This window comes from Oncorhynchus masou, chromosome 11 (genome assembly GCF_036934945.1).
Source record: "Oncorhynchus masou masou isolate Uvic2021 chromosome 11, UVic_Omas_1.1, whole genome shotgun sequence".
In the NCBI taxonomy this organism is placed as follows: domain Eukaryota; kingdom Metazoa; phylum Chordata; class Actinopteri; order Salmoniformes; family Salmonidae; genus Oncorhynchus; species Oncorhynchus masou.
In genome coordinates, this window is record NC_088222.1 from 6,813,806 (window position 1) to 6,841,005 (window position 27,200).

At 46.7% G+C, this 27,200-nt stretch overlaps 1 pseudogene; it reads right to left on the minus strand.

Annotated features, from left to right (window-relative positions):
• Positions 1 to 27,200, minus strand: part of LOC135548943 (netrin receptor DCC-like) — a 322,470-nt pseudogene that overhangs the window by 73,667 nt on the left and 221,603 nt on the right.

Below are 27,200 nucleotides of genomic sequence, written 5' to 3' on the forward strand. Positions count from 1 at the left end.
CTGGCCACACAGTCATGAGTGAACAGGGAGTACAGGGGGGGACTAAGCACACACCCCTGAGGGGCCCCCGTGTTAAGGGTCAGCGTGACAGATGTGTTGTTCCCCTACCCTTACCACCTGGGGGCAGCCCGTCAGGAAGTCCAAGATCCAGTTGCAGAGGGAGGTGTTTAGTCCCAGGGTCCTTAGCTTAGTGATGAGCTTTGAGGGCACTTTGGTGTTGAACGCTGAGCTGTAGTCAATGAACAGCAGTCTCACATAGGTGTTCCTTTTGTCCAGGTGATGGAGTTCCGCTCCTTGACAATGTATAATGCTAGTGATGCTATAATGTGAATGCTAATGTATAATGCTAGTGATGCTATAATGTGAATGCTAATGTATAATGCCAGTGATGCTATAATGTGAATGCTAATGTATAATGCCAGTGACGCTATAATGTGAATGCTAATGGTAAAATGCTAGTGATGCTATAATGTGAATGCTAATGTATAATGCTAGTGATGCTATAATGTGAATGCTAATGTATAATGCTAGTGATGCTATAATGTGAATGCTAATGTATAATGCTAGTGATGCTATAATGTGAATGCTAATGTATAATGCTAGTGATGCTATAATGTGAATGCTAATGTATAATGCTAGTGATGCTATAATGTGAATGCTAATGTATAATGCCAGTGATGCTATAATGTGAATGCTAATAGTAAAATGCTAGTGATGCTATAATGTGAATGCTAATGGTAAAATGCTCGTGTTGGTAGAAATGACACATCCATTTCCAAACTCCGAACATGTCAATCACGGACTCCAATTGGTCAAACAACGCACTTTCCTTACTTCTTATAATACAATATGTGCAATACTTGAAGTATGTTCCCTTTTGGTAAAATAGGCTGCTGTCCAGTGTGACAAGCTCATTAATGGCACTCTCCCCCGACTTCTAAATGTCATTACTACAGTCCCACCCAGATCTACATGTCATTACTACAGTCCCACCTAGATCTACCTGTCATTACCACAGTCCCACCCACATCTACATGTCATTACTACAGTCCCACCCACATCTACCTGTCATTACTACAGTCCCACCCAGATCAATCTGGCATTACCACAGTCCCACCCACTCTTACCTGTCATTACTACAGTCCCACCCAGATCAACCTGGCATTACCATAGTCCCACCCACTCTTACCTGTCATTACTACAGTCCCACCCACTTCTACATGTGAATACTACAGACCCACCCACATCTACTTGTCATTACTACAGTCCCACCCACTTCTAAATGTCATCACTACAGTCCCACCCAGATCTACCTGTCATTACCACAGTCCCACCCACTCCTACATGTCATTACTACAGTCCCACCCACTCCTACCTGTCATTACTACAGTCCCACCCACTTCTAAATGTCATCACTACAGTCCCACCCAGATCTACCTGTCATTACCACAGTCCCACCCACTCCTACATGTCATTACTACAGTCCCACCCACGCCTACCTGTCATTACTACAGTCCCACCCACTCCTACCTGTCATTACTACAGTCCCACCCACATCTAACAGTCATTACTACAGTCCCACCCACTTCTACCTGTTATTACTACAGTCCCACCCACATCTACCTGTCATTGCTACAGTTCTACACAATCCTACCTGTCATTACTACAGTCCCACCCACATCTACCTGTCATTGCTACAGTTCTACCCAATCCTACCTGTCAGTACTACAGTCCCACCCACATCTACCTGTCATTACTACAGTCCCACCCAATCCTACCTGTCATTACTACAGTTCAACCAAATCCTACTTGATCAATACATGAAAATCACAACCTGTCACTAAACTTGGTCAATCCTGTATCTCCCCCCTCCACTCTTTATGCAGCAGGATACAATGATGATCAAAGGGTCAGGACAAAGTCCAGCTCTCTACAGGGTAGTTCACATTCTCCAGCTGGAGGGTCAAAGAGGGAGTCCAGCTCTGTACAGGGTAGTTCACATTCTCCAGTTGGATTGTCTAAGAGTGAGTCCAACTCTGTACAGGGTAGTTCACATTCTCCAGCTGGATTGTCTAAGAGTGAGTCCAACTCTGTACAGGATAGTTCACATTCTCCAGTTGGATTGTCTAAGAGTGAGTCCAGCTCTGTACAGGGTAGTTCACATTCTCCAGTTGTATTGTCTAAGAGTGAGTCCAACTCTGTACAGGGTAGTTCACATTCTACAGTTGGATTGTCTAAGAGTGAGTCCAACTCTGTACAGGATAGTTCACATTCTCCAGTTGGATTGTCTAAGAGTGAGTCCAGCTCTGTACAGGGTAGTTCACATTCTCCAGTTGGATTGTCTAAGAGTGAGTCCAACTCTGTACAGGGTAGTTCACATTCTCCAGTTGTATTGTCTAAGAGTGAGTCCAACTCTGTACAGGGTAGTTCACATTATCCAGTTGGATTGTCTAAGAGTGAGTCCAACTCTGTACAGGGTAGTTCACATTCTCCAGTTGGATTGTCTAAGAGTGAGTCCAGCTCTGTACAGGGTAGTTCACATTCTACAGTTGTATTGTCTAAGAGTGAGTCCAACTCTGTACAGGGTAGTTCACATTCTCCAGCTGGATTGTCTAAGAGTGAGTCCAACTCTGTACAGGGTAGTTCACATTCTCCAGCTGGATTGTCTAAGAGTGAATCCAGCTCTGTACAGGGTAGTTCACATTCTCCAGCTGGATTGTCTAAGAGTGAGTCCAACTCTGTACAGGGTAGTTCACATTCTCCAGCTGGATTGTCTAAGAGTGAGTCCAACTCTGTACAGGGTAGTTCACATTATCCAGTTGGATTGTCTAAGAGTGAGTCCAACTCTGTACAGGGTAGTTCACATTCTCCAGTTGTATTGTCTAAGAGTGAGTCCAACTCTGTACACGGAAGTTCACATTCTCCAGCTGGATTGTCTAAGAGTGAGTCCAACTCTGTACAGGGTAGTTCACATTATCCAGTTGGATTGTCTAAGAGTGAGTCCTACTCTGTACAGGGTAGTTCACATTCTCCAGCTGGATTGTCTAAGAGTGAGTCCAACTCTGTACAGGGTAGTTCACATTCTCCAGTTTGATTGTCTAAGAGTGAGTCCAGCTCTGTACAGGGTAGTTTACATTCTCCAGCTGACTTGTTTAAGGGTGAGTCCGACTCTGTACAGGGTAGTTCACATTCTCCAGCTGGATTGTCTAAGAGTGAGTCCAAGTCTGGACAGGGTAGTTCGCATTCTCCAGTTGGATTGTCTAAGGGTGAGTCCAACTCTGGAATAGGTAGTTCACATTCTCCAGTTGGATTGTCTAAGAGTGAGTCCAACTCTGTACAGGGTAGTTCACATTCTCCAGTTGGATTGTCTAAGAGTGAGTCCAACTCTGTACAGGGTAGTTCACATTCTCCAGTTGGATTGTCTAAGGGTGAGTCCAACTCTGGACAGGGTAGTTCACATTCTCCAGTTGGATTGTCTAAGAGTGAGTCCAACTCTGTACAGGGTAGTTCACATTCTCCAGTTGGATTGTCTAAGAGTGAGTCCTCCTCTGTACTTTCCATTCTCCAGTTGGATTGTCTAAGGGTGAGTCCAACTCTGTACAGGGTAGTTCACATTCTCCAGTTGTATTGTCTAAGAGTGAGTCCAGCTCTGCACAGGGTAGTTCACATTCTCCAGCTGGATTGTCTAAGAGTGAGTCCAGCTCTGTACAGGGTAGTTCACATTCTCCAGCTGGATTGTCTAAGAGTGAGTCCAGCTCTGTACAGGGTAGTTTACATTCTCCAGCTGACTTGTTTAAGGGTGAGTCCAACTCTGTACAGGGTAGTTCATATTCTCCAGCTGACTTGTTAAGTCTGAAACAACACCCTATTGACTATCTCAAAGTGTACTAGATTTTTCTCCAGGGCCTATAGGGAATAGGGAGCCAATTCAGCCACAACGTTGTTTCACATCCATTCAGAGCAGGGTCGGTGCAGTATCGTTGTCAGAGCAGACGAGGCCCTCCCTGCTTCCACGGTCAGAGCAGACGAGGTCCTCCATGCTTCTCCGGTCAGAGCAGACGAGGCCCTCCCTGCTTCCCCGGTCAGAGCAGACGAGGCCCTCCCTGCTTCCCCAGTCAGAGCAGACGAGGCCCTCCCTGCTTCCCCGGTCAGAGCAGACGAGGCCCTCCCTGCTTCCCCGGTCAGAGCAGACGAGGTCCTCCCTGCTTCCCCGGTCAGAGCAGACGAGGCCCTCCATGCTTCCCCGGTCAGAGCAGACGAGGCCCTCCCTGCTTCCTCGGTCAGAACAGACGAGATCCTCCCTGCTTCCCCGGTCAGAGCTGACGAGGCCCTCCCTGCTTCCCCGGTCAGAGCAGACGAGGCCCTCCCTGCTTCCCCGGTCAGAGCAGACGAGGCCCTCCCTTCTTCCCCGGTCAGAGCAGACGAGGCCCTCCCTGCTTCCCAGGTCAGAGCAGACGAGGCCCTCCCTGCTTCTCCGGTCAGAGCAGACGAGGCCCTCCCTGCTTCCCCGGTCAGAGCAGACGAGGTCCTTCCTGCTTCCCCGGTCAGAGTAGACGAGGCCCTCCCTGCTTCCCCGGTCAGAGTAGACGAGGCCCTCCCTGCTTCCCCGGTCAGAGCAGACGAGGCCCTCCCTGCTTCCCCGGTCAGAGCAGACAAGGCCCTCCCTGCTTCCCCGGTCAGAGCAGACGAGGCCCTCTCTGCTTCCCCAGTCAGAGCAGACGAGGCCCTCCCTGCTTCCCCGGTCAGAGCAGACGAGGCCCTCCCTGCTTCCCCGGTCAGAGCAGACGAGGTCCTCCCTGCTTCCCCGGTCAGAGCAGACGAGGCCCTCCCTGCTTCCCCGGTCAGAGCAGACGAGGCCCTCCCTGCTTCCCCGGTCAGAGCAGACGAAGCCCTCCCTGCTTCCCAGGTCAGAGCAGACGAGGCCCTCCCTGCTTCCCCGGTCAGAGCAGACAAGGCCCTCCCTGCTTCCCCAGTCAGAGCAAACGAGGCCCTCCCTGCTTCCCCGGCTCTGTACCAGCCTCCACTACACTCTGAATTAATGAGTTAATTTATGGTGCAGCTTGAAGAGACAGATTGCTGATAGGTGGTATTGGATTGCACCAGCCGTTCAACCGTTCGCGTGTGTGTGTGTGTGTGTGTGTGTGTGTGTGTGTGTGTGTGTGTGTGTGTGTGTGTGTGTGTGTGTGTGTGGGGTTCCTTTCAGCTCCAAACAGCCTGAGGAAAATACCAATCGTAAAGCAACTAGACAAATTGAGAGAGTTTTGCGATGTGCTTCTGTGTGTATATTGTGATGTGTGTATATTGTGATGTGTGTATATTTTGATGTGTGTGATGTGTTGTGCTTCCTCTGAGTATTGTGTTTTCTCTCCTCATGTTCACGGGGAAAGTTTATAGGATTGATTCACTGTGGTGCTTCCACGCTACACACACACACATTGCTTCTCCATGCTTCACACACACACAGACTGCTTCTCCACGCTACAGAAACACCTTGCTTTTCCACACACACACACACTCCACACACACACACACACACACACACACACACACACACACACACACACACACACACACACACACACACACACACACACACACACACACACACACAATGCTTCTCCATGCTACACACACGCACACTGCTTCTCCACGCTTTACACACACACACTGCTTCTCCACGCTACTCAAACACCTTGCTTCTCCACGCTTCACACACACACACACACTGCTTCTACACGCTACACAAACACACACACTGCTTCTCCACGCTACACAAACACACACACTGCTTCTCCACGCTACACAAAGCACACTGCTTCTCCACGCTACTCCCTCCAAGGTCACAGTAATGGGTGATGGAGAGTGTCATCAATTCAACCTGTCTTCTTCGCTCCCTTTTCACCGACCGCCGTCTCAAAGAAATGACACATCAACTGACACGTTTAACTCTGAACTCCATTACCGAACTTTTATACAGAGGCCAACTCACCTCCTCTGGGTGGAGACTGTCCCAAATTGTCACCTTATTCCCTATACAGTGCACTACTTTAGACCAGAGCCCTATGGAGCACTATTCCCTATATTGTGCACTACTTTAGACCAGAGGCCTATGGAACCCTATTCCCTATATAGTGCACTACTTTAGACCAGACACTATGGAACCCTATTCCCTATATAGTGCACTACTTTAGACCAGAGCCCTATAGAACCCTTTTCCCTATATAGTGCACTACTTTAGACCAGAGCCCTATAGAACCCTATTCCCTATATAGTGCACTACTTCAGACCAGAGCCCTATGGAACCCTATTCCCTATATAGTGCACTGCTTTAGACCAGAACACTATGGAACCCTATTCCCTATATAGTGCACTACTTTAGACCAGAGCCCTATGGAACCCTATTCCCTATATAGTGCACTACTTTAGACCAGAGCCCTATGGAACCCTATTCCCTATATATAGTGCACTACTTTAGACCAGAGCCCTATGGAATCCTATTCCCTAACTATAGTGCACTACTTTAGACCAGAGCCTATGGAATCCTATTCCCTATATATAGTGCACTACTTTAGACCAGAACCCTATGGAACCCTATTCCCTATATATAGTGCACTACTTTAGACCAGAGCCCTATGGAACGCTATTCCCTATATAGTGCACTACTTTAGACCAGAGCTCTATGGAACCCTATTCCCTATATAGTGCACTACTTTAGACCAGAGCCCTATGGAACCCTATTCCCTATATAGTGCACTAATTTAGACCAGAGCCCTATGGAATCCTATTCCCTATATATAGTGCACTACTTTAGACCAGAGCCCTATGGAACCCTATTCCCTATATAGTGCACTACTTTAGACCAGAGCCCTATGGAACCCTATTCCTATATAGTGCACTACTTTAGACCAGAGCCCTATGGAACCTATTCCCTGTATAGTGCACTACTTTAGACCAGAGCCCTATAGAACCCTATTCCCTATATAGTGCACTACTTTAGACCAGAGCCCTATGGAACCCTATTCCCTATATAGTGCACTACTTTAGACCAGAGCCCTATGGAACCCTATTCCCTAATATAGTGCACTACTTTAGACCAGAGCCCTATAGAACCCGATTCCCTATATATAGTGCACTACTTTAGACCAGAGCCCTATGGAACCCTATTCCCTATATAGTGCACTACTTTAGACCAGAGCCCTATGGAACCATATTCCCTATATAGTGCACTACTTTAGACCAGAGCCCTATGGAACCCTATTCCCTATATAGTGCACTACTTTAGACCAGAGCCCTATGGAACCTATTCCCTATATAGTGCACTACTTTAGACCAGAGCCCTATGAACCCTATTCCCTATATAGTGCACTACTTTAGACCAGAGACCCTATGGAACCCTATTCCCTATATAGTGCACTACTTTAGACCAGAGCCCTATGGAACCATATTCCTATTTAGTGCACTACTTTAGACCAGAGCCCTATGGAACCTATTCCCTAACTATAGTGCACTACTTTAGACCAGAGCCCTATGGAACCCCATTCCCTATATATAGTGCACTACTTTAGACCAGAACCCTATGAAACCCTATTCCCTATATAGTGCACTACTTTAGACCAGAGCCCTATGGAATCCTATTACCTATATATAGTGCACTACTTTAGACCAGAGCCCTATGGAATCCTATTCCCTATATAGTGCACTACTTTAGACCAGAGCCCTATAGAACCCTATTCCCTATGTAGTGCACTACTTTAGACCAGAGCCCTATAGAACCCTATTCCCTATATAGTGCACTACTTTAGACCAGAGCCCTATGGAACCCTATTCCCTATATAGTGCACTACTTTAGACCAGAGCCCTATAGAACCTATTCCTATATAGTGCACTACTTTAGACCAGAGACCTATAGAACCCTATTCCCTATATAGTGCACTACTTTAGACCAGAGGCCTATGGAACCCTATTCCCTATATAGTGCACTACTTTAGACCAGAGCCCTATGGAACCCTATTCCCTATATAGTGCACTACTTTAGACCAGGCCCTATGGAACCCTATTCCCTATATAGTGCACTACTTTAGACCAGAGCCCTATGGAACCCTATTCCCTATATAGTGCACTACTTTAGACCAGAGCCCTATGGAACCCTATTCCCTATATAGTGCACTACTTTAGACCAGAGCCCTATGGAACCCTATTCCCTATATAGTGCACTACTTTAGACCAGAGCCCTATGAACCCACCATTTTCAGATGAAAAGACACCCAGGTGCACTACTTTAAACTGGGTTTGAATAAACTATAGAATCTTTGATTTCTTATAAATTATATAGGAGTTGGATTGTTTTATAAAACTTTAGACCAAAACTAGGCAAACAAAACATTATATCTGGCCCTAAAACACTTCTTCTTAGATTGGGGTAGGCAGTAGGATTGTCCTCTTACTACAGTGTATTCAGTCCCTATGACTTCTTCCATTTTGTTACATACTTTTCTAGACCAGAGCCCTATAGAATCTGCACTATAATGACAAAGCAACAAAAAGGGGGTTAAAAGGGGGTTTTATATTTTTGCAAATGTATTAAAAAAATAGACCAGATTTACCTTATTCAGAACCCTAATTTGTTGAAGCCCTTTGCCAGTGATTACAGCCTTGATGTCACTACTTTATTATGTGTTTTAGTTAATTATTTGGTCAGGCCTGACATGGGTTTATGTTATATTCCCTATATTTTGTAGTTATTGGGATTGCACTACTTTGCATACCAGAGCCCTCAATCAGGAGGTGATTCCTATTCCCTGATGGGGAACCGTACTTTAGGACCTGGGTTTCACTATTTCGTGGGTGATTGTTCCTGTCTAGTTTCACCAGATAGGCTGTAATTGCACTTCCGTTTTGTTGTTATTTATTTATATCAGTTATTTCATGTACCGCCATTCATTAAAACATGAGTAACCAACACGCTGCACTCCGACTCTCTTTCGACAAACAGAGCCCTATAGTCTTCTTGGGTAACCCTATTCCCTGTATAGTTCTTCTCTGCAGATGCTACTGTCCAGTTGGATTGGAGCCCTATATTTTCAGGTCTCCAGAGATGTTAGTTCTATTCCGGGATCTGACTATAGTGCATTCAGAGACTTTCCCGACCAGCATTGTCCTGTGTGAATCCTCCTTTTCAGATCCATCAAGACACCCAGTGTTCTGACCTCAGTCAGGATCAAAACTTCTAACAACATTTTAGTATTTTAGTAATCTTTGAACATTTTCTTATAAATCTATGAACATTATTATAGAACATCTATGAACATTTATACCTTTCTATGATCATTTATACCTTCTAGAACATCTGAGGACATTCTAAGAATTTTAAAACTAAGAGAACAAGACAAAAATAATACATTATATCTGGCCCGTCATTAAAACACTTCTCTTAGATTGGCACACTTACTGTAGGCACAGTTGGAAGTGGGTGGCTTGTCACTGGCTTATTTGACAGTATACTGTATTCAGACTGGATGGTCCAAAGCAATAGACCATTCTCACCATTTCCCTGGAGAACAAAGATATTACAGCTGTGCTTAGTGAACTTGACTACCATGCTGGAAGGCGACGGACCGGATGGCTCGACCATCTGCTCCAATCAGAAGAACAGACAGAAGCCACACGGCTACTTAATTCATCCCAGCAGGCATTGCGGTGGGTCAGTGAACACGCTGTCCCAGCCCGCGACGGATCCAATCTGCACACAATACACCATAATGACAAAGCAACAAAGTATAGGGGTAGGGTGGTGGTGGTGTAATAGTGGTGTTTAGACATTTTTGCAAATAGTGGTGTGGTGTAGGGTGGTAAAAAGTATAGTGGTGTGGTGTACTAAAATAGTGGTGGAAATATCAGATTTACATATAGTTGTGTGGTGTCAGTATAGTGGTTGGTGTAGTAAGTGGTGTGGTGTACCTTTGCGTGGTGATTACAGCCTTGATGTCACGTGGTGTGGTCTTAGTATTTTGTGTTTTAGTTAATTAGTTGGTCAGGCCAGTGGTGTGGTGACATGGGTTTATGTTATTGTATTTCGTATTGGGTGTTTTGTAGTTATGGTGGGATTGTGGCTGAGTATAGTGGTGTTGTATAGTGGTTGGTGTAGCCTGGTGTGGTTCTCAATCAGAGTCAGGTGATTCTATAGTGATGTCTCTGATTGGTGTGGTGTACCGTGGTGTGGTGTAGTGGTGTAGTATAGTGGTGTAGAATAGTGGTGGTGGTGTAGTATAGTGGTGTAGTATAGTTGTAGTATAGTTGTGGGTGATTGTTCCTGTCTCAGTGTAGTTTCACCAGATAGGCTGTAATTAGGTTTCACGTTCCGTTTGTTGTTATTTATTTATATCAGTTATTTCATGTGGTGTGGTGTAGTATAGTGATTCATTCATTAAAAACATGAGTAACCAACACGGTGCATTCCGGTCCGACTCTCTTTCGACAAATAGTGGTGTGGTGTAGAATAGTGGTTACACTAGTTGAGTCTTGGTTGGGTAGGGTGGTGGTGTGGTGTTGTATAGGGGTTGTGGTGTGGTATATTGGTGGTGGTGTAGTACCTGTATTTGGGTGGATTTTCTCCCATTCTTCTCTGCAGATGCTCTGTCCAGTTGGATTGGGAGTCGTCTCTGAACAGCTATTTTCAGGTCTCCAGAGATGTTAGTTCGGGTTCAAGTCCGGGATCTGACTGGGCCAGTGGTTAAGGACATTCAGAGACTTGTCCCGTAGCCACTCCTGCATTGTCTTGGCTGTGTGCTTAGTGTCGTTGTCCTCCTTGACTATCCATCAAGTGTTCTGACCTCAGTCAGTATCAAAACTCTCTAACAACATTTTAGTATTTTAGTAACATCTATGAACATTTATACCTTCTAGAACATCTATGAACATTTATACCTATAGAACATCTACGAACATTTATACCTTCTAGAACATCTATGATAATTTATACCTTCTAGAACATCTATGATCATTTATACCTTCTAGAACATCTGAGGACATTTATACCTTCTAGAACATCTATGATCATTTATACCTTCTAGAACATCTGAGGACATTCTAGAATATGGTTTATAGTTTAGTGAAACAAAGAGAACACAGACAGACAAATAATAGTGGTGACTCTCTGTCCCACAACACCTGACCAATCCTGGCTCTCAGCCCGGTGTACTGTGGGTCACTATCCTTGACATCCAGCTGGCATGGTGGTGTACTGCACACACCTAGTGGCACAGTTGGAAGTGGTGGCTCTGTCAGTATAAAATGGCACCCTATTTGACAGTGGTGGTGGTTTAGTATAGTGCAGACTGGATGGTGTAGTATAGTGGTGTGGTGTAGAATAGTGGTGTGGTGTAGTCTAGTGGTGTGGTGTAATAGTGGTGTTGTGTAGTATAGCGGTGTGGTGTAGTATAGTGGTGTGGTGTAGAATTCTCACACTGCTGTGCTGTAGAATAGTCGTGTCCCTGGAGAACAAAGATATTACACGGAGGTCTGTGCTCCGTCAGTGATAGTGGTGAGTCTACCATGCTGGAAGTGGTGTGGTGTAGTATAGTGGTGTGGTGTAGAATATCTGCTCCAATCAGAAGAACAGACAGAAGCCACACGGTGTTGTAATTCATCCCAGCAGGCATTGCGGTGGTGGTGGTGTGCGTAGTGGTGTGGTGTAGTATAGTGGTGTGGTGTAGTATAGTGGTGTGGTTCTGTGGTGTGGTGTAGTATACCCAGTATAGTGGTGTGGTGTAGTGTGGTGGTGGTGTAGTATAGTGGTGTGGTGTAGTAAAGTGGTGTAGTATAGTGATGTGGTGTAGTATAGTGGTGTGGTGTAGGGTGGTGGTGGTGTAGTATAGTGGTGTGGTGTAGTAGTATAGTGGTGTGGTGAAGTAGTGGTGATGGTGTAGTATAGTGGTGAAGTGTGGTGTGGTGTAGGGTGGTGGTGGTGTATAGTATAGTGGTGTGGTGTAGTATAGTGGTGTGGTGTAGTATAGTGGTGTGGTGTAGTATAGTGGTGTGGTGTAGAATAGTGGTGTGGTGTAGTATAGTGGTGTGATGTGGTGTAGAATAGTGGTGTGGTGTAGTATAGTGGTGTGGTGTAGAATAGTGGTGTGGTGTAGAATAGTGGTGGTGGTGTAGTATAGTGGTGTGGTGTAGAATAGTGGTGGTGGTGTAGTATAGTGGTGTGGTGTAGAATAGTAGTGGTGGTGTAGTATAGTGGTTTGGTGTAGTATAGTGGTGTGGTGTCGTATAGTGGTGTGGTGTAGGGTGGTGGTGGTGTAGTATAGTGGTGTGGTGTAGTATAGTGGTGTGGTGTGGTGTATAGTGGTGTGGTGTAGGGTATATTGGTGTGGTGTAGTATAGTGGTGTGGTGTAGTATAGTGGTGTGGTGTAGTATAGTTGTGTGGTGGTGTGGTGTTGTATAGTGGTGTGGTGTAGTATAGTGGTGTGGTGTAGTATAGTGGTGTGGTGTAGAATAGTGGTGTGGTGTAGTATAATGGTGGGTGTAGGTGTTGTAGTATAGTGGTGTGGTGTAGTATAGTGGTGTGGTGTAGTATAGTGGTGTGGTGTAGGGTGGTGGTGGTGTAGTATAGTGGTGTGGTGAGTATAGTGGTGTGGGGTGGTGGTGGTGTAGTATAGTGGTGTGGTGTAGTATAGTGGTGTGGTGTAGTATAGTGGTGTGGTGTAGTATAGTGGTGTGGTGTAGTATAGTGGTGTGGTGTAGAATAGTGGTGTGGTGTGTGTAGTGGTGTGTAGAATAGTGGTGTGGTGTAGTATAGTGGTGTGGTGTAGAATAGTGGTGTGGTGTAGAATAGTGGTGGTGGTGTAGTATAGTGGTGTGGTGTAGATTAGTGGTGTGTGGTGTGGTGTGGTGTAGAATAGTGGTGGTGGTGTAGCATAGTGGTGTGGTGTAGTATAGTGGTGTGGTGTGTGGTGTAGTATAGTGGTGTGGTGTAGGGTGGTGGCGGTGTAGTGGGTGTGTGTAGTATAGTGGTGTGGTGTAGTATAGTGGTGTGGTGTAGTATAGTGGTGTGGGGTGGTGGTGGTAGTATAGTGGTGTGGTGGTGTAGTGTGGTGTAGGGTGGTGGTGGTGTAGTGTGGTCTGGTGAAGTATAGTGGTGTGGTGTAGTATAGTGGTGTGGTGTAGTATAGTGGTGTGGTGTAGTATAGTGGTGTGGTGTAGTATAGTGGTGTGGTGTAGTATAGTGGTGTGGTGTAGTATAGTGGTGTGGTGTAGTATAGTGGTGTGGTGTAGTATAGTGGTGTGGTGTAGTATAGTGGTGTGGTGTAGATATAGTGGTGTGGTGTCTAGTATAGTGGTGGTGGTGTAGTATAATGTGTGTGTGGGTGTAGTATATAGTGGTGTGGTGTAGTATAGTGGTGTGGTGTAGTATAGTGGTGTGGTGTAGTATAGTGGTGTGGTGTAGTATAGTGGTGTGGTGTAGATTAGTGGTGTGGTGTAGTCTAGTGGTGTGGTGTAGAATAGTGGTGGTGGTGTAGTATAATGGTGTGGTGTAGGGTGGTGGCGGTGTAGTATAGTGGTGTGGTGTAGTATAGTGGTGTGGTGTAGTATAGTGGTGTGGTGTAGTATAGTGGTGTGGTGTAGTATAGTGGTCTGGTGTGGTGTAGTGTAGGGTGGTGGTGGTGTGTAGTGAATAGTGGTGTGGTGTAGTATAGTGGTGTGGTGTAGAATAGTGGTGTGGTGTAGTGTAGTGGTGTGGTGTAGAATAGTGGTGTGGTGTAGAATAGTGGTGTGGTGTAGAATAGTGGTGTGGTGTAGAATAGTGGTGGTGGTGTAGTATAGTGGTGTGGTGTAGAATAGTGGTGTAGTCTAGTGGTGTGGTGTAGAATAGTGGTGGTGGTGTAGTATAGTGGTGTGGTGTAGTATAGTGGTGTGGTGTAGTATAGTGGTGTGGTGTAGTATAGTGGTGTGGTGTAGTATAGTGGTGTGGTGTAGGGTGGTGGCGGTGTAGTATAGTGGTGTGGTGTAGTATAGTGGTGTGGTGTAGGGTGGTGGTGGTGTAGTATAGTGGTGTGGTGAAGTATAGTGGTGTGGTGTAGGGTGGTGGTGGTGTAGTATAGTGGTCTGGTGAAGTATAGTGGTGTGGTGTAGGGTGGTGGTGGTGTAGTATAGTGGTGGTGGTGTAGTATAGTGGTGTGGTGTAGTATAGTGGTGTGGTGTAGTATAGTGGTGTGGTGTAGTATAGTGGTGTGGTGTAGAATAGTGGTGTGGTGTAGTATAGTGGTGTGATGTGTAGAATAGTGGTGTGGTGTAGTATAGTGGTGTGGTGTAGAATAGTGGTGTGGTGTAGAATAGTGGTGGTGGTGTAGTATAGTGGTGTGGTGTAGAATAGTGGTGGTGGTGTAGTATAGTGGTGTGGTGTAGAATAGTAGTGGTGGTGTAGTATAGTGGTTTGGTGTAGTATAGTGGTGTGGTGTCGTATAGTGGTGTGGTGTAGGGTGGTGGTGGTGTAGTATAGTGGTGTGGTGTAGTATAGTGGTGTGGTGTAGGTGTGGTGTAGTATAGTGTGGTGTAGTATAGTGGTGTGGTGTGTAGTATAGTGGTGTAGTAGATAGTGGTGTGGTGTGTAGGTGTGGTGGTGGTGGTGGTGTAGTATAATGGTGTGGTGTAGGGTATAGTGGTTTGTGTGTGTAGTATAGTGGTGTGGTGTAGTATAGTGGTGTGGTGTAGGGTGGTGGTGGTGTAGTATAGTTGTGGTGAAGTATATTGGTGTGGTGTAGGGTGGTAGTGGTGGTGGTGTAGTATAGTGGTGTGGTGTAGTATATAGTGGTGTGGTGTGGGTGTGGTGGTGGTGTAGTATAGTGGTGTGGTGAAGTATAGTGGTGTGGTGTAGGGTGGTGGTGGTGTGGTGTAGTATAGTGGTGTGGTGAAGTAGTAGTGGTGTGGTGTAGGTGGTGGTGGTGGTGTGGTGTGGTGTCGTATAGTGGTGTAGTATAGCGATGTGGTGTAGTATAGTGATGTGGTGTAGGTATCTCCCTCCACTATCCTCCTTCCCTCTCTTCATCTCCCTCCACCTTCCTCTCTCCCTCTCCTCATCTCCCTCCACCTTCCTCCATCCCTCTCTTCATCTCCATCCTTCCCTCTCTTCAGCTCCCTCCACCTTCCTCTCACCCTCTCCTCATCTCACTCTACCTTCCTCCCTCCCTCTCCTCATCTCCCTCCACCTTCCTCTCTCCCTCTCTTCATCTCCCCCCACCTTCCCTCCATCCTTCCCTCCTCCCTCCCTCTCCTCATCTCCCTCCACCTTCCTCCATCCCTCTCTTCATCTCCCCCTCTTCATCTCCATCCTTACCTCTCCTCATCTCACTCCACCTTCCTCCCCCCTCCCTCATCTCCCTCCACCTTCCTCTCTCCCTCTCTTCATCTCCCCCACCTTCCTCTCCTCATCTCTCTCCCTCTCCTCATCTCCTCCACCTTCCTCCCTCCCCTCATCTCCCACCACCTTCCTCTCTCCCTCTCTTCATCTCCCTCCACCCTCCTCTCTCCCTCTCCCCTCCTCCACCCTCCTCCCCCTCCCCTCCACCTTCCCCCTCCTCATCTCCCTCTCTTCATCTCCCTCCTTCTTCCCTCCCCCTCCACCTTCCTCTCTCCCTCTCTTCATCTCCCCACCTTCTTCTCCTCATCTCCTCTCTCCTCATCTCCCTCCTTCCTCCCTCCCTCTCCTCATCTCCCTCCACCCTCCTCTCTCCATCTCTTCATCTCCCTCCACCTTCCTCCCCCTCTCTCATCTCCCTCTCTTCATCTCCCTCCCTCCCTCTCCTCATCTCCCTCCACCTTCCTCTCTCCCTCTCTTCATCTCCCCCACCTTCCTCTCCTCATCTCTCTCGCTCTTCTCATCTCCCTCTAGCCTCCTCCCTCCCTCTCTTCATCTCCCTCTAGCCTCCTCCCTCCCTCTCTTCATCTCCCTCCACCCTCCTCTCTCCCTCTCCTCATCTCCCTCCACCCTCCTCTCTCCCTCTCTTCATCTCCCTCCTCTCTCTCTCCCTCTCCTCATCTCCCTCTAGCCTCCTCCTTCCCTCTCTTCATCTCCCTCCTCTCTCTCTCCCTCTCCTCATCTCCCTCTAGCCTCCTCCTTCCCTCTCTTCATCTCCCTCCTTTCTCTCTCCCTCTCCTCATCTCCCTCTAGCCTCCTCCTTCCCTCTCTTCATCTCCCTCCTCCTTCCTCTCTCCCTCTCCTCATCTCCCTCTAGCCTCCTCCTTCCCTCTCTTCATCTCCCTCCTCCCTCCTCTCTCCCTCTCCTCATCTCCCTCTAGCCTTTCTCCTGCTAATAAACCTGCAGCCTGTGATTATCTGGTGCTCCTTAGTTAAGACACAGATTTCCCCACAGAGACATCTCCACAGATTGCAGTGTGTGTGTGTGTGTGTGTGTGTGTGTGTGTGTGTGTGTGTGTGTGTGTGTGTGTGTGTGTGTGTGTGTGTGTGTGTGTGTGTGTGTGTGTGTGTGTGTGTGCAGAGTCTTCGTCTGGCAAGAAATTGAAGGGAAACGGCTCCCTACTGTAAAATCAGCTAGTCTAGAGTTCCCAGACCTGGAAACGGCTCCCTACTGTAAAATCAGCTAGTCTACAGTTCCCAGACCTGGAAACGGCTCCCTACTGTAAAATCAGCTAGTCTACAGTTCCCAGACCTGGAAACGGCTCCCTAATGTAAAATCAGCTAGTCAACAGTTCCCAGACCTGGAAACGGCTCCCTACTGTAAAATCAGCTAATCTACAGTTCTCAGTCCTGGAAACGGCTCCCTACTGTAAAATACGCTAATCTACAGTTCTCCGACCTGGAAACGGCTCCCTACTGTAAAATCAGCTAATCTACAGTTCCCAGACCTGCTATAGACTTCCCATTAACCTATATTACCATCTGTTCCCAGACCTGCTATAGACTTCCCATTAACCAATATTACCATCTGTTCCCAGACCTGCTATGTCATTTAACTGTAATAACAGTGTAGAATGCTGCTTTAAATCCACAAAAATGGAACACCATTGGTGGAGCTCTGGTGGGGGGGGCGTCAGCTGTGAGGCGAGACAGAGACTCAGCTGTGAGGCGAGAGAGAGACTCAGCTGTGAGGCGAGAGAGAGACTCAGCTGTGAGGCGAGAGAGAGACTCAGCTGTGAGGCGAGAGAGAGACTCAGCTGTGAGGCGAGAGAGAGACTCAGCTGTGAGGCGAGAGAGAGACTCAGGTGTGAGGCGAGAGAGAGACTCAGCTGTGAGGCGAGAGAGAGACTCAGCTGTGAGGCGAGAGAAAGACTCAGCTGTGAGGCGAGAGAAAGACTCAGCTGTGAGGCGAGAGAGAGACTCAGCTGTGAGGCGAGAGAGAGACTCAGCTGTGAGGCGAGAGAGAGACTCAGCTGTGAGGTGAGAGAGAGACTCAGGTGTGAGGCGAGAGAGAGACTCAGCTGTGAGGCGAGAGAGAGACATGTCACATGGTCTGGTAGAGATAACTGTGGACATGAGGTTTGAGAGAGATAACTGTGGACATATCACATGGTTTGGTAGAGATAACTCTGGACATGTCACATGGTCTGGTAGAGATAACTGTGGACATATCACATGGCCGTAACAAAACCCCCCCGCTACAATAGGGAGCAATTAAGGGTGTGCGGCAGCAATGCATTGTGGGTCGTCGAGGGTGCTTACCGTTCAGACTGCTCCTATCAATCAGGTTGTTGTCAGAGGGCCAGTAGCTTCCGTCTCCATGGCGACCTGTAGAACAGAGAAAAGGGAGAATGAAGAAGAATGCCGTTACATTTACAGTGTTCAAACTAATCTCAGGAAGAGTTACTGCGTTCTTAATAAAATATGTATCTTGAGTCTGAATGGAGATCCTGGGATTCAACAGTACCGTGCGGAGCAGCAGGCTGTACACTGTACTCAGTCTATCTCAGTATACAGTCCTAAGCGCCAACCAATCATAGGCAATTGGAAACCATGCATTTGAGAGGAGAAGAGTAGAATTTTGTGCTTGCCTTGAATGCCTCCCCCCCCCCCCCCCAGCACCAAAACACACAGGGAGGCAGCTTGCGAAAGCCATGGAGAGTGACTGAGCCTCTTAGGTGAAGAGTCTCTGGCTGCTACTCCAAACTCTCTGTCTGTCTCTATGTTGCTCTGTATGTCTGTCTGTTTGTTTCTCTGTATGTCTGTCTGTTTGTTTCTCTGTCTGTCTGTCTGTTTGTTTCTCTGTCTGTCTGTCTGTTTGTTTCTCTGTCTCTGTCTGTTTCTCTGTCTCTGTCTGTCTGTCTGTTTCTCTGTCTGTTTCTCTGTCTGTTTCTCTGTCTGTCTGTCTGTCTGTCTGTCTGTCTCTATGTTTCTCTGTCTGTCTGTCTGTCTGTTTCTCTGTCACTGTCTGTTTCTCTGTCTGTTTCTCAAAGTCTCCCCAGTGACTGTTTCTCTGTCTGTTTCTCTCTGTTTCAAAAAAAGATCTGTCCTCTGTCCTGTTTCTCTGTAGTGTTTCTCTGTCTCTGTTTCTCTGTCTCTGTTTCTCTGTGGACTGTTTCTCTGTCTCTGTTTCTCTGTCTCTGTTTCTCTGTCTAGTGTTTCTCTGTCTCTCTGACTATAGTGGACTGTAGTGGACTGTAATCTGTCTGTAGTGGACTGTAGTGGTCTGTAGTGTCTGTCACTGTCTCTGGCAGTGGACTGTAAAAGACTGTAGTGGTCTGTATCCAGATTATCTGTAGTGGTCTGCAAATGGTCTGTAGTGGTCTGTAGTGGTCTGTAGTGGAATGTAGTGGTCTGTAGTGTACTATAGTGGACTGTAAAATACTGTAATGGTCTGTAGTGGTCTGCAGTGGACTGTAGTGGTCTGTAGTGTACTGTAGTGGACTGTAAAATACTGTAATGGTCTGTAGTGGTCTGCAGTGGACTGTAGTGGTCTGCAGTGGTATGTAGTGGTCTGTAGTGATCTGTAATAGACTATAGTGGACTGTAGTGGACTGTAATAGACTGTAGTGGACTGCAGTGATCTGTAGTCGTCTGTAATGGACTGTAGTGGTCTGCAGTGGTCTGTAGTGGACTGTAAAAGACTGTAATGGTCTGTAGTAGACTGTAGTGGTCTGCAGTGGTCTGTAGTAGACTGTAATGGACTGTAGTGGACTGTAGTGGCCTGTAGTGGACTGTAGTGGTCTGCAGTGGTCTGTAGTGGTCTGTAGTGGACTGTAATAGACTGTAGTAGACTGTAGTGGTCTGTAGTGGACTGTAGTGGTCTGTAGTGGTCTGTAGTGGACTGTAGTGGTCTGCAGTGGTATGTAGTGGTCTGTAGTGATCTGTAATAGACTATAGTGGACTGTAGTGGTCTGTAGTGGACTGTAGTGGTCTGTAGTGGTCTGTAGTGGACTGTAGTGGTCTGTAGTAGACTGTAGTGGTCTGTAGTGGTCTGTAGTGGACTGTAGTGGACTGTAGTGGTATGTAGTGGACTGTAGTAGACTGTAGTGGACTGTAGTGGTCTGTAGTAGACTGTAGTGGACTGTAGTGGTCTGTAGTGGACTGTAGTGGACTGTAGTGGACTGTAGTGGTCTGTAGTGGTCTGTAGTAGACTGTAATAGACTGTAGTGGTCTGTAGTGGACTGCAGTGGACTGTAGTGGTATGTAGTGGACTGTAGTGGTCTGTAGTAGACTGTAGTAGACTGTAGTGGCCTGTAGTGGACTGTAGTGGACTGTAGTGGTCTGTAGTGGTCTGTAGTGGACTGTAATAGACTGTAGTGGTCTGTAGTGGACTGTAGTGAACTGTAGTGGTATGTAGTGGATTGTAGTGGCCTGTAGTGGACTGTAGTGGACTGTAGTGGTCTGTAGTGGTTTGTAGTAGACTGTAGTGGTCTGTAGTGGTCTGTATTGGACTTTAATGGACTGTAGTGGACTGTAGTGGTCTGTAGTGGTCTGTAGTAGACTGTAATGACTGTGGTGGACAGTAGTGGTCTGTAGTGGTCTGTAGTAGACTGTAATGGACTGTAGTAGACTGTAGTGGTCTGCAGTGGACTGTAGTGGACAGTAGTGGACTGTAGTGGTCTGCAGTGGTCTGTAGTGGTCTGTAGTAGACTGTAGTGGTCTGCAGTGGTCTGTAGTGGTCTGTAGTAGACTGTAATGGACTGTAGGCGTCTGTAGTGGTCTGTAGTAGACTGTAATAGACTGTAGTGGACTGTAGTGGACTGTAGTGGACTGTAGTGGTCTGTAGTAGACTGTAATGGACTGTAGTGGTCTGTAGTATACTGTAATATACTGTAGTGAACTGTAGTGGTCTGTAGTGGACTGTAGTGGTCTGCAGTGGTCTCTAGTGGTCTGAGTGGACTGTAATGGACTGTAGTGGACTGTAGTGGTCTGTAGTGGTCTGTAGTGGTCTGTAGTGGTCTGCAGTGGTCTGTAATGGACTGTAGTGGTCTGCAGTGGTCTGTAATAGACTGTAATGGACTGTAGTGGTCTGCAGTGGTCTGCAGTGGTCTGTAGTGGACTGTAATAGACTGTAGTGGACTGTAGTGGTCTGTAGTGGACTGTAGTGGTCTGTAATGGACTGTAATGGACTGTAGTGGACATTAGTGGACTGTAATGGACTGTAGTGGACATTAGTGGTCTGTAGTGGACTGTAGTGGACTGTAGTGGTCTGTAGTGGACTGTTGTAGTGTATTGAAGTGGTACGTAATTGATCTGCAGTGGTCTGTAATTGGTCTGTAGTGGACTGTAGTGGACCATTGTAGTGTTTTTAAGTGGTCTGTAGTGGTCTGTAATTGGTCTGTTGTAGTCTGTACTTTGTCTGTAGTGGTCTGTACATGGTCTGTAGAGGTCTAAAGTGTACTATTGTAGTTGCCTGCAGTGGTCTGTAATGGGTCTGTGGTGGTCTGTAGTGGTCTGTAATTGGTCTGTGGTGGTCTGTAGTGGTCTGTAAGGTACTATTATATTTATTGTAGTGGGCTGTAAGGTACTATTATAGTGTATTGTAGTGGTCTGTAGTGGTCTATTATAGTGTATTGTAGTGGTCTGTAGTGGTCTGTAACGTACTATTATATTTATTGTAGTGGTATGTAGTGGTCTGTAGTGGACTGTAATAGACTGTAGTGGACTGTAGTGGTCTGTAGTGGACTTTAGTGGTCTGCAGTGGTCTGTAGTGGTCTGTAATGGACTGTAATGGACTGTATTGGACAGTAGTGGACTGTAGTGGACTGTAGTGGTCTTTAGTGGTCTGTAGTGGTTTTAGTGGACTGTTGTAGTGTATTGAAGTGGTACGTAATTGATCTGCAGTGGTCTGTAATTGGTCTGTAGTGGACTGTAGTGGACCATTGTAGTGTTTTGAAGTGGTGTGTAGTGGTCTGTAGTGGTCTGTACTTGGTCTGTAGTGGTCTAAAGTGTACTATTGTAGTTGCTGTAGTGGTCTGTAATTGGTCTGTGGTGGTCTGTAGTGGTCTGTAGAGGTACTATTATAGTGTATTGTAGTTGCCTGTAGTGGTCTGTAATTGGTCTGTAGTGGTCTGTACTTGGTCTGTAGTGGTCTGTACTTGGTCTGTAGTGGTCTGTACTTGGTCTGTAGAGGTCTAAAGTGTACTATTGTAGTTGCCTGTAGTGGTCTGTAATTGGTCTGTGGTGGTCTGTAGTGGTCTGTAAGGTACTATTATAGTGTATTGTAGTGGTCTGTAAGGTACTATTATAGTGTATTGTAGTGGTCTGTAGTGGTCTGTAGTGGTCTGTAGTGGTCTGTAGTGTACTATTATAGTGTATTGTAGTGGTCTGTAGTGTTCTGTAGTGTACTATTATAGTGTATTGTAGTGGTCTGTAAGGTACTATTATAGTGTATTGTAGTGGTCTGTAGTGGTCTGTAAGGTACTATTATAGTGTATTGTAGTGGTCTGTAGTGGTCTGTAAGGTACTACTGTAGTGGTCTGTAGTGTAGGTCGGCAGAAGGAAAACAACAGGCCTTCTTCACATGCCTGCTGGCTGTGTATATCATAGAGACAGCGAACGGCCGGCAGGGGCCACGTCGACTCCTCCAGAGACGCTTTGCTTCAGGAACACGTCGACAGGTGAATCTCCAATGGCACCATATTCTCTACACGGTGCTCTATGTTTCACCAGAGTTCTGGTGGAAATAAGTGCCCTATGCAGGGAATAGGGTGCCATTTGGTAGGCTGTTCATTACTTGGGGGGTGGGATTGCTCTGTTGTTTGAGACCTGCAGCGTTTCATTATTTATTTTTTTATTTTTTGTAAATGTTATAGAAGAGGAAGACAATGAGCGGAGAGTGTCATAAACCACATGGCTGGGATACAACTGAGTTTTGAACAACAATGAAATATTCAGGCTGTATATTTTGCCGCCTGTCATCAAAACAGATTTCACATCCAGCACTGAAATAAACAGATCTCTTTTCAATGATGACTGATGAATCAAATTCATGATCAGGGATTTGATTGTTACAATTTTTGGAAAAAAAACTATGACTCCTAATGCAAAACCGACCATTAAAAGACGAGAGGAAGAGACTTTGCCTTTACCAACTAAACTAAACTATGAGACTATGAGACAGACTGTACATGGAACAGGGACTCAAAACACATTCTAGAACAGGGACTAGAAGACATTCCAGAACAGGCACTAGAAGACATTCTAGAACAGGGACTAGAAGACATTCTAGAACAGGGACTAGTAGACATTCTAGAACAGGGACTGGAAGACATTCTAGAACAGGGACTAGAAGATAGATATTCTGGAACAGGGACTAGAATGAATACATTCTGGAACAGGGACTACAACACATTCTAGAAAAGGGACAAGAACACATTTTCGAACAGGGACTAGAAAGTGACTAATTATCTCACTGATACATGTACGTCCTGTTGTCCCCCATCAACCCATTTCTAACATCCACTTCAGCAGAGAGTAAGTATGTTACTACAGGGAGATGTGCTATAAACTGGGGCAAGCCACTGAGAAAAGAGGTATGATAGGGGACAGAGGAGGTGTGATAGAGGACAGAGGAGGTATGATAGAGGACAGAGGAGGTATGATAGAGGACAGAGGAGGTATGATAGAGGACAGAGGAGGTATGATAGGAGACAGAGGAGGTATAATAGAGGACAGAGGAGGTATGATAGAGGACAGAGGAGGTATGATAGGAGACAGAGGAGGTATGATAGGAGACAGAGGAGGTATGATAGGAGACAGAGGAGGTATGACAGGAGACAGAGGAGGTATGATAGGAGACAGAGGAGGTATGACAGGAGACAGAGGAGGTATGAAACGAGACAGAGGAGGTATGAATGGAGACAGAGGAGGTATGACAGGAGACAGAGGAGGTATGAAACGAGACAGAGGAGGTATGAATGGAGACAGAGGTGGTATGATAGGAGACAGAGGAGGTATGATAGGAGACAGAAGGAGGTATGATAGGAGACAGAGGAGGTATGATAGGAGACAGAAGGAGGTATGATAGGAGACAGAGGAGGTATGATAGGAGACAGAGGAGGTATGAAACGAGACAGAGGAGGAATGAATGGAGACAGAGGAGATATTATAGAGGACAGAGGAGGTATGATAGAGGACAGAGGAGGTATGAATGGAGGACAGAGGTGGTATGATAGGAGACAGAGGAGGTATGATAGAGACAGAAGGAGGTATGATAGGAGGACAGAGGAGGTATGATAGGAGACAGAAGGAGGTATGATAGGAGACAGAAGGAGGTATGATAGGAGACAGAGGAGGTATGATAGGAGACAGAAGGAGGTATGATAGGAGACAGAGGAGGTATGATAGGAGACAGAGGAGGTATGATAGGAGACAGAGGAGGTATGACAGGAGACAGAGGAGGTATGAAACGAGACAGAGGAGGTATGAATGGAGACAGAGGTGGTATGATAGGAGACAGAGGAGGTATGATAGGAGACAGAAGGAGGTATGATAGAGGACAGAGGAGGTATGAAAGGAGACAGAGGAGGTGTGATAGAGGACAGAGGAGGTATGAATGGAGACAGAGGAGGTATGAATGGAGGACAGAGGAGGTATGATAGAGGACAGAGGAGGTATGATAGGAGACAGAGGAGGTATGAATGGAGACAGAGGAGGTATGAATGGAGGACAGAGGAGGTATGATAGAGGACAGAGGAGGTATGATAGGAGACAGAGGAGGTATGAATGGAGACAGAGGAGGTATGATAGAGGACAGAGGAGGTATGAATGGAGACAGAGGAGGTATGAATGGAGGACAGAGGAGGTATGATAGAGGACAGAGGAGGTATGATAGAGGACAGAGGAGGTATGAATGGAGACAGAGGAGGTATGATAGAGGACAGAGGAGGTATGATAGGAGACAGAGGAGGTATGATTGAGGACAGAGGAGGTATGATAGGAGACAGAGGAGGTATGATAGAGGACAGAGGAGGTATGATAGGAGACAGAGGAGGTATGATAGGAGACAGAGGAGGTATGATAGAGGACAGAGGAGGTATGATAGAGGACAGAGGAGGTATGATAGAGGACAGAGGAGGTATGAATGGAGACAGAGGAGGTATGATAGGAGACAGAGGAGGTATGATAGAGGACAGAGGAGGTATGATAGAGGACAGAGGAGGTATGATAGGAGACAGAGGAGGTATGATAGGAGACAGAGGAGGTATGATAGGAGACAGAGGAGGTATGATAGGAGACAGAGGAGGTATGATAGGAGACAGAGGAGGTATGATAGAGGACAGAGGAGGTATGATAGGAGACAGAGGAGGTATGATAGGAGACAGAGGAGGTATGATAGGAGACAGAGGAGGTATGACAGGAGACAGAGGAGGTATGAATGGAGACAGAGGAGGTATGATAGAGGACAGAGGAGGTATGATAGAGGACAGAGGAGGTATGATAGAGGACAGAGGAGGTATGATAGAGGACAGAGGAGGTATGAATGGAGACAGAGGAGGTATGATAGGAGACAGAGGAGGTATGATAGGAGACAGAGGAGGTATGAAACGAGACAAAGGAGGTATGATAGAGGACAGAGGAGGTATGAAAGGAGACAGAGGAGGAATGAAAGGAGACAGAGGAGGTATGATAGGAGACAGAGGAGGTATGATAGAGGACAGAGGAGGTATGATAGAGGACAGAGGAGGTATGAATGGAGACAGAGGAGGTATGATAGAGGACAGAGGAGGTATGATAGAGGACAGAGGAGGTATGAATGGAGACAGAGGAGGTATGAAACGAGACAAAGGAGGTATGATAGGAGACAGAGGAGGTATGAAAGGAGATAGAGGAGGTATGAAACGAGACAAAGGAGGTATGATAGGAGACAGAGGAGGTATGAATGGAGACAGAGGAGGTATGAATGGAGACAGAGGAGGTATGATAGAGGACAGAGGAGGTATGATAGAGGACAGAGGAGGTATGAATGAAGACAGAGGAGGTATGATAGGAGACAGAGGAGGTGTGATAGGAGACCGAGGAGGTATGAATGGAGACAGAGGAGGTATGAATGGAGACAGAGGAGGTATGATAGAGGACAGAGGAGGTATGACAGGAGACAGAGGAGGTATGATAGGAGACAGAGGCGGTATGATAGAGGACAGAGGAGGTATGACAGGAGACAGAGGAGGTATGATAGGAGACAGAGGAGGTATGATAGAGGACAGAGGAGGTATGATAGAGGACAGAGGAGGTATGATAGAGGACAGAGGAGGTATGAATGGAGACAGAGGAGTAATGATAGAGGACAGGGGAGGTATGATGTAGACAGGGGAGGTATGATAGAGGACAGAGGAGGTATGATAGAGGACAGGGGAGGTATGATAGAGGACAGAGGAGGTATGAATGGAGACAGAGGAGTAATGATAGAGGACAGGGGAGGTATGATAGAGGACAGGGGAGGTATGATAGAGGACAGAGGAGGTATGATAGAGGACAGAGGAGGTATGAATGAAGACAGAGGAGGTATGACAGGAGACAGAGGAGGTATGAAAGGAGACAGAGGAGGTATGATAGAGGACAGAGGAGGTATGATAGAGGACAGAGGAGGTATGATAGGAGACAGAGGAGGTATGATAGAGGATAGAGGAGGTATGAATGAAGACAGAGGAGGTATGATAGAGGACAGAGGAGGTATGATAGGAGACAGAGGGGGTATGATAGAGGACAGAGGAGGTATGAAAGGAGACAGAGGAGGTATGATAGAGGACAGAGGAGGTATGAATGGAGACAGAGGAGGTATGAATGGAGACAGAGGAGGTATGATAGAGGACAGAGGAGGTATGACAGGAGACAGAGGAGGTATGATAGAGGACAGAGGAGGTATGAATGGAGACAGAGGAGGCATGATAGGAGACAGAGGAGGTATGATAGGGGACAGAGGAGGTATGATAGAGGACAGAGGAGGTATGACAGGAGACAGAGGAGGTATGAATGAAGACAGAGGAGGTATGAATGAAGACAGAGGAGGTATGAATGGAGACAGAGGAGGTATGAATGGAGACAGAGGAGGTATGAATAGAGACCGAGGAGGTATGATAGGAGACAGAAGGACCAAGGGAGGTCAGAGAAATGGCCCCAACCATCAATCTCTGGCCCGAGATTCCACCAATGCCTCCCTTAGATCAGTTTGACCGCAGCTGCTTTCCAATCTTCCAATCTTTGGGAATCTCAGACAACACGAAAAAGAGGTTGAACAGGCTAATAATAGGGGTGGCAACAATTTGGGCAGATAATTTTAGAAAGAAAGGGTCCAGATTGTCTAGCCCGTCTGATTTGTAGGGGTCCAGATTTTGCAGCTCTTTCAGAACATCAGCTGAACGGATTTGGGAGAAGGAGAAATGGGGAAGGCTTGGGCGAGTTGCTGTGGGGGGTGCAGTGCTGTTGACCGGGGTAGGAGTAGCCAGGTGGAAAGTATGGCTAGCCGTAGAAAAATGCTTATTGAAATTCTCAATTATGGTGGATTTATCAGCGGTGACAGTGTTTCCTTTCTTCAGTGCAGTGGGCAGCTGGGAGGAGGTGTTCTTATTCTCCATGGACTTTACAGTGTCCCAGAACTTTTTTGAGTTAGTGTTGCAGGAAGCAAATTTCTGCTTGAAAAAGCTAGCCTTGGCTTTTCTAACTGCCTGTGTATAATGGTTTCTAGCTTCCCTGAACAGCTACATACCACGGGGGCTGTTCGATGCTAATGCAGAACGCCATAGGATGTTTTTGTGTTGGTTAAGAGCAGTCAGGTCTGGGGAG